The following is an 8,383-nucleotide window of genomic DNA, read 5'->3' as shown; positions in this document are numbered from 1 at the left end:
CCTACACTTGAAACAACTAGAGAAAGAAGAACAAAGAAAACCCAAAGTCAGTAGAAGAAAAGAAATCATAAAGATCAGAGGAGAAATAAATGAAACAGAAAGGAAGAAAACAATAGCAAAGATGAATAAAACTAAAAGCTGGTTCTTTGAGAAGATAAACAGAAGTTATAAACCCTTAGCCAGACTCACCAAGAAAAAAAGGGAGAAGACACAAATCAATAAAATTAGAAATCAAAATGGAGAAATCACAACTGACACAGCATAAATACAAAAGATTATAAGAGGCTACTACAAACAACTGTATGCCAATAAAATGGACAACCATGAAAGAATTTACATATTCCTCAAAAGGTACAATTTTCCAAGACTGAACCAGGAAGAATTAGAAAATATAAACAGACTTATCACAAGTAATGAAATTGAAACTGTAATTAAAAATCTTCCAACAAACAAAAGTCCAGGACCAGATGGCTTCACAGGCGAATTCTAACAAACATTTAGAAAAGAGCTAACACCAATCGTTCTCAAACTCTTCCAAAAAACTGCACAGGGAGAAACACTCCCAAATTCATTCTACAAAGCCACCATCACCCAGATACCAAAACCAGAAAAAGATATCCCCAAAAAAGAAAATTATAAACTATATCACTGATGAACATAGATGCAAAAATCCTGAACAAAATACTAGCAAACAGAATCCAACAACACATTAAAAGGATCATACACCATGATCAAGTGGGATTTATCCCAGGGATGCAAGGATTCTTCAAATACACACAAAACAATCAATGCAATACACCACATTAACAAATTAAGGAATAAAAACCATATGATCTCAATAGATGCAGAAAAAGCTTTTGACAAAATTCAACATCCATTTATGATAAAAAACTCTCCAGAAAGCGGGCATAGAGAGAACCTATCTCAACATAATAAAGGCCATATATGACAAACCCACAGCCAACATCGTTCTCAATGGTGAAAAACTGAAATCATTTCCAATAAGATCAGGAACAAGACAAGGTTGCCCACTCTCACCACTATTATTCAACATAGTTTTGGAAGTTTTAGCCACAGCAATCAGAGAAGATAAAGAAATAAATGGAACCCAAACTGGAAAACAAGAAGTAAACCTGTCACTGCTTTGCTGATGACATGATACCATACATAGAAAATCCTAAAGATGTCACCAGAAAACTACTAGAACTAATCAGTGAATTTGTTAAGGTTGCAGGATACAAAATTAAAGCACAGAAATCTCTGGCATTCCTATCCACCAACAACGAAAAATCAGAAAGAGAAATTAAAGAAACACTCGCATTTATCACTGCAACAAAAAGAATAAAATACTAAGGAATAAACCTGCCTAAGGAGGTGAAAAGACTTGTACTCAGAATACTACAAAACACTGATGAAAGAAATCAAAGATGACATAAACAGATGGAGAAATATACCATGACTGGACTGGAAGAATCAACATTGTGAAAATGACTATACTACCCAAAGCAATCTACAGATTCAGTGCAATCCCTATCAAACTATCAATGGCATTTTTCACAGAACTCAAAAAAATTTCACAATTTGTATGGAACACAAAAGGCCCCCCCAAATAGCCAAAGCAATCTTGAGAAAGAAAAACAGAGCTGGAGAAATCAGGCTCCCTGACTTCAGACTATACTACAAAGCTACAGTAAGCAAGACAGTATGATACTGGAACAAAAACAGAAATACAGATCAATGGAACAGGACAGAAAGCCCAGACACAAACTCACGCACCTATGGTCACCTTACCTTTGATAAAGGAGGCAAGAACATACAATGGAGAAAAGACAGCCTCTTCAATAAGTGGTGCTGGAAAAACTGGACAGCTACATGTAAAAGAGTGAAATTAGAACACTCCCTAACACCATACACAAAAATAAATTCAAAATGGATTAAAGACCTAAATGTAAGACCAGACACTATAAAACTCTTAGAGGAAAACATAGGAAAAACATTCTTTCAAATAAACGACAGCAAGATCTTTTTTGATCCACCTCCTAGAGTAACGGAAATAAAAACAAAAATAAACAAATGGGACTAAATTAAACTTAAAAGCTTTTGCACAGCAAAGGAAACCATCAAAAAGACAACCCTCAGAATGGAAGAAAATATTTGCAAATGAAACAACAAAGGATTAATCTCTAAAATATAAAAACAGCTCATAGAGCTCAATATCAAAAAAAATGAACAATCCCGTTAAAAAATGGGCAGAAGATCTAAATAGACATTTCACCAAGGAAGACATACAGATGGCCAAGAGGCACGTGAAAAGATGCTCAACATCACTAATTATTAGAGAAATGCAAATGAAAACTACAATGAGGTATCACCTCACGCTGGTCAGAACGGCCATTATCCAAAAAAGCTAGAAATAATAAATGATGGAAAGGGTGTGGTGAAAAGGGAACCTTCCTGCACTGTTGGTAGGAATGTAAACTGATACAACCAGTATGGAAAACAGTATGGAGGTTTCTTAAAAAGCTAAAAATAGTACTACCACATGACCCAGCAATCCTACTGCTGGTTATATACCCTGAGAAAACCATAATTCAAAAAGCGTCATGTACCACAATGTTCACTGCAGCTCTATTTACAATAGCCAGGACATGGAAGCAACCTAAGTGTCCATCGACAGATGAAGGAATAAAGAAGAAGTGGCACATATATACAATGGACTATTACTCAGCCATAAAAGGAAATGAAATTGTTATTTATAGTGAGGTGGATGGACCTAGAGTCTGTCATACAGAGTGAAGTAAGTCAGAAAGAGAAAAACAAATACCGTATGCTAACACAGATACATGGAATCTAAAAAAAAAATGTTCTGAAGAACCTAGGGGCAGGACAGGAATTCAGACGCAGACATAGAGAATGGACTTGAGGACACGGGGAGGGCGAAGGGTAAGCTGGGATGAAGTGAGAGAGTGGCATGGACATATATACACTACCAAACGTAAAACAGATAGCTAGTGGGAAGCAGCCGCATAGCACAGGGAGATCAGCTCCATGCTTTGTGTCCACCTAGAGGGGTGGGATATGAAGGTAGAAGTAATCTTGTCATAGGAAGAATTTAATTAGAAAGTGGAACATTATAATTTTATTTTATTGAGTGCTTAGCTTATATGCACATTCTTTCAGGCTATGCTAGGAAAACATAGAGAAAAGTACATACTACTTTCCTTTCCCATAAGCATTTGCTATCCACTAGGGCATGGGTTGGGAAACTTTTTCTTTAAGGCACCAGGAAAAACAAAGAAGGAACATGCTTTCTGTTTTAGGAAGCATTGCATGCAAATTGCCCCACGGCATTTCAGGTTACCCCCCCGAGAACCGAGGCCCAGGACCTCAGCTCACAGCAAGAAAGATGGGATGTGGGGTTTCCATCCTGAGATGACAGGTGCCCCGCAAAGACTTCTGTTCCTATGGAAGCACACAGACAAAACTCTGACTCAGAAATCATGAGTTGGAGCTTTATACTCTGTTCTCACTTCCAAATTTACATTTGTTTGATAATACATTTCTTCTAATGGAGGACCAACTTTCTCATAAATCTTACCACTTCATCTGCACAGGGGAGACCGCATTCGATAGCTGGCATTTGAGGATGGATGCTGATTTAATATTCTTCCTGGGTTTTTTTGGGCAAGGGCGGGGCTCGGAATTCCTTTTCTCTTCGATGGAAGGCGTGTATAAAAGAGCCTTTTTACTCCCACAGCCAACGTGTGTTAGAGTTACCTCCTTCCGCTTCTTGGCTAGCCTTTTTTTTCTTTGCAAACTTAAACAAGCAAGATGCAATATATTCTCCTTTTGCAATCCTCCTGTTCACTGCTATCTACCTTAAGCCATCATTTAAGCTTTCTTTCTTTGAATGACAGTTGAGCTTTCGGGGAAAAAAAAAAAGAGCCTATCTTACTTCTTTGTTGTGGTCTAACCGGGGCACACAGACATCTCTTAGCATCCATGACCTTTCAGACCACCTGACCAACACTTATTTTACAGTGAACAATCTGTTAAAGAAATGAGTAAGATCTGAAGGACTCTTTTATCCATAAAAGTTAATGTATCGATGCCACACGCTTCAACCAAGTTTGACATAATGACCATAGAGCACATTTCATGAGTTCACTTAAGGTCAATCTTATTTTTTAAGTCCGAAACAAATGAGAAGATAGATGACATAGCTCAGCTTTAATTCCCAAAAGGCCCTGATGTCTATTATTACTATGACCATTATTATTATTATTATTTACCAAATTCACTGATTTGACATGGGTTGTTCAGTAATCAAAATGAAAATGAAGGCTAGAATTGGAATTTGACTGCAGTGCATTCATTCTGAGTTTTAAAACCATGCTTCAATGCTTAATTTCTTCACCCCACTTACACGTTTGAAAAGAACTGAAAAAACCGTGACCCCCTAATGATTTTAGGTTTCTATTTCTCATCGTGTTGATCAAATCCCAGAGGAAGCAATTTCCCTGAAGCTGCCAATCATCTTTACACCTTGTGAAGTAATCTAATTCTTTTTAAAAAAGATTATTGGCTAATCAGGCTTAATTTTTAAGAGCTATTTAGTTCCATGTAAAGAGAACACTTCTATATACATGGCGCACAAGCTAACATTTCCCCACCTCTTCTTCCTTTTCAAGTTTAGGGAGAAATGGTTCAGTGAAGATTCCTGACTATAGTGAAAAAAAAAAAAAATCCATTATAGCTTAAGACAAAGGGGTAGATGAAAACTCTAAGGTCAAAGTTGCCATACAGATAGGACACACTTTTTTTCCAGTTAGAAAATGGAGTTGGTTTTGGGGAATAAACATATAAATCTGGGGTTGGGTTTGATAGACATGCAGCTTTCCACTCGATTTTTTTTTTTTTTTTTTGCGGTATGCGGGCCTCTCACTGCCATGGCCTCTCCCGTTGCGGAGCACAGCCTCCGGACGCGCAGGCCCAGCGGCCATGGCTCACGGGCCCAGCCGCTCCGCGGCATGTGGGATCTTCCCGGACCGGGCACGAACCCGTAACCCCTGCATCGGCAGGTAGACTGTCAACCACTGCGCCACCAGGGAAGCCCTTTCCACTCGATTTTGCTCTTCATCCTCTCAGCTGGCAATCCCCCGTGGTGGCCTCACAGCACAGCTAGAATCCAGGAAGCTTTCGGGATACCACCCTTCCCACACAGAAGCAAGTGGGATTTCCCTCCTAGAAGGCTCTTCAAAGTGAGACTGTTCATAGACACCCCCTCCCCGATCTGTGCTGTCTTCTGAAATTTTTTTAAACCATCTTCATTAATCAACAACTGATGTACAATAAAATCCCTACTAAAACTTCAGTGAGAAACCATAGAACTTGAGAGGTTCTGAGAAACATACGTAAACATGTGAAAGTCATCACAACCAAGATGGGGACCCTTTCAATCCCCTCCACATTCCCAGGTGTCCCACTGCAGTGAGCCTCCCACCCCATCCTTCCCCACGATGGCTCTTAGGTTTCTCCAAGTCACTCATTTTTCTTGAGAAATTCATCGAAATGAGTCTCCTTTTTCTGCCTGGCTTCTTTCACTGAGGTCAATGTTTTTGAGACTCATTCCTATTGTGAATCTTTGTAGTTTGTTGTTTTTTTCTTTTATTGGAGAGAAGTGATCCATCTTGCGGAAACAGGACCATCCATTGACCAGGGGACAGACACTTGGGTTGTTTCCCGTTTTTGTTTGTTATGAGCTAAAAAGGCATAGACGATGCCGTGCTGGCCGTGAGTCAAAGGGTCTTTAATTTTCTTGGAGAAATACCTGGAGAGGCATTGCAGGATGATTTTATGTCGAGCGTATATTTAATTTTATTAAAAAAAAGTGAAATCGGGTCTTCCCTGGTGGTGCAGTGGTTGGGGGTCCGCCTGCCGATGCAGGGGACGCGGGTTCGTGCCCTGGTCCGGGAGGATCCCACATGCTGCGGAGCGGCTGGGCCCGTGGGCCATGGCCACTGGGCCTGCGCGTCCGGAGCCTGTGCTCCATAACGGGAGAGGCCACAACGGTGAGGGGCCCACGTACTGCAAAAAAAAAAAAAAGTGAAATCACTGTCCAAAGTGGCTTTCCAATATTACTTTTCCACCCACATGGAGAATTCTTCCAGGTGATTCACATCATCACCAACACTTGGTATCATCCGCCTTTTTAATTTTAGCCCCCCTAGTGTATGTGCAGCAGTAACTTGTAGTTTTAATTTGCTTTCCTAATGACTAGTGATATTGATTATACTTTAGGTGTTTATTGGTTTTTTGCATTTTTCTTTTCTTTTTTTTTTTTTTTTGACAAGAAAGTAGGATTTCTTGGTGGGCATGAGTAAGGAGGGCACAGTGCCAAGGCTCTCATGAGTGCAGGGCCCACCATTTGGCCAGAGGGACACAACTGGGGATGTATGTAACCTCACAGCCATCCAGGATGAGCCGCTTTTCTGCCACCATGTTTTCAAATGCATCCGCATTAAACTTAGTAAATCCCCATTTCTTGGAGATGTGGATCTTCCGGTGGCCAGGGAACTTGAACTTGGCCTCAATCACACTTCCTCGTTCTGCAGCTTGGTGCCAGTGGACATTATGGCTTGGCCCCTGTGGACCCTGGCCACTGTGCCCTGGGGCTTTCCAAAGGCACCACGCATACCTGTCTGGAGCCTCGATTGGGGACAGCAGGCCAGTCATGAATGTGCACAGGAAAGGGCTGAATCCAAGGTCCCTTAGGGCAACCCATACAGGCGACAGGCTGCATACACTACCGAGGAGGCTGTTGTTTGCAGCTACTGGACGTCGGGTCCCCGTGGGGAAAACAGCACAGTCGGCTTAACTGGGTTATTTGCAAATTTACTGGATAAAATGTCTGCTTAAACTGTTCGGCCACTTAAATCATTTTGTGCTGATCTCCTTGTTCATTTCTGAGTGTTCTTTCTATAGTCCGCTGAAAAAATTTTTTAAAAAGAAACCCTTTATTTTGTAAATTCTTTCTCCCAATTTGTGGATTAATATCACACTCTGAAGTCTTTAAAAATGGAAATCTTAAATATTAATGAAACACAACTTATAGCTTTCTTTTAAGGTCTATGTGTTTTGTGTCCTACCTACAAGATCTTCGCCTAACGGAAGGTCACCAATTGTCTTATAATTTCTTACAGAAAAATTCTATGTTTAGCTTTTCTATTTCAGTTTTGTCAACTGCCTTTTCTATTTCAGTTACTCTTAGCAAATTGTTATTATTCTTTTCACTTGGAATCTCATTTTTATTCTATGAATATGTTGACTTATCCTGATGGGTTACTGAGTGCGAAACCAACCATACATTCCTATGCTTAAACCCAACTTGGGCAAGACGTATGATAGTTTTTATACATCAGTAGATTCTACTATTCTATTATTTTGTTAAGGATTTTTACACCTAGATTTACTAGATTTATTCGTCTGTAGTTTCTTTTTATTATAATGTCTTCTTTAGGTTCTGATTCTACTAGCCTCCTAAAATGACTTAGAAAGCATTTTCTCACATTCTATTTTCTAGACGATTTTGCCTGTATTCAGTAGTTTTATTCCATAAATCTTTTTTTTTTTTTAGGATTCGCCTAATAAGCCATTTTTGTTTCAAGTTTTCTTTGGAAACTATTTCACTGCAAATTATATTTGTTAAATATACACAGGACTATATGTTATTCTTTTTCTTGTGTGAGTTTTAGGAATTTGCATCTTTTATATAATTTGTTCACTGATTCTTTAAGTTGCCAGATGTATCGGTATTAACCTGTTCATAAGAGTCACTAATGACTCTTATTACATCAATATTTATGAAGCCCTTAGCAGTGCCCTTCGTTTATCTATTTGTGTCTTACCTCTTTTCTTCCTCCTGACTAGATGGCTAGAAATTAAACAATTTTACTGAACTTTCCAAAGGAACAGCTCTGGATTTAATCGGTTTCATCCACTGTTTAACAGTTTTGTCTCTCATTGATTTTTGTTCTGCTCTTTATTATTTCTGTCCTTCCACTTATTTTAGATTTAATTTGCTCTTATTTTTTCTGGCTTTTAAAGTGGAAGCTTAGATATTTTCTCTGAGACTTTTTTTTAACTAACGCAAGCATCCCAAGACCAATTTTTCTGTTTCTTTTCCTGCATATCCCACATCGTAATGTGTTTTGTTTTCATTTTCATTTAGTTCGAAATACATCTTGCATTACAAATCCCATCCAAATGCACTCATTTTTATGAGAAAAATAAAGGAAAGTGAAACTTCCTCGTAAAATAACGGAAGAAAAAAAATCTACAAAGGGGGAAAAAAATGCAACACGCTGGTTATTTTCTATCAACC

At 39.0% G+C, this 8,383-nt stretch overlaps 1 non-coding gene across 1 annotated transcript; it reads right to left on the bottom strand.

Moving 5' to 3' along the window:
- Positions 1–6,752: 6,752 nt before the first annotated feature.
- On the bottom strand, positions 6,753–6,886 carry LOC132419069 (small nucleolar RNA SNORA70). The gene has a single exon (XR_009518085.1). It is a non-coding gene; the product is annotated as a small nucleolar RNA SNORA70 (small nucleolar RNA).
- Positions 6,887–8,383: the final 1,497 nt, after the last annotated feature.

This window comes from Delphinus delphis, chromosome X (assembly GCF_949987515.2).
Source record: "Delphinus delphis chromosome X, mDelDel1.2, whole genome shotgun sequence".
NCBI lineage: Eukaryota > Metazoa > Chordata > Mammalia > Artiodactyla > Delphinidae > Delphinus > Delphinus delphis.
Note: the sequence above shows the minus strand (reverse complement) of the source record. Positions and strands in the feature narration are given on the sequence as shown.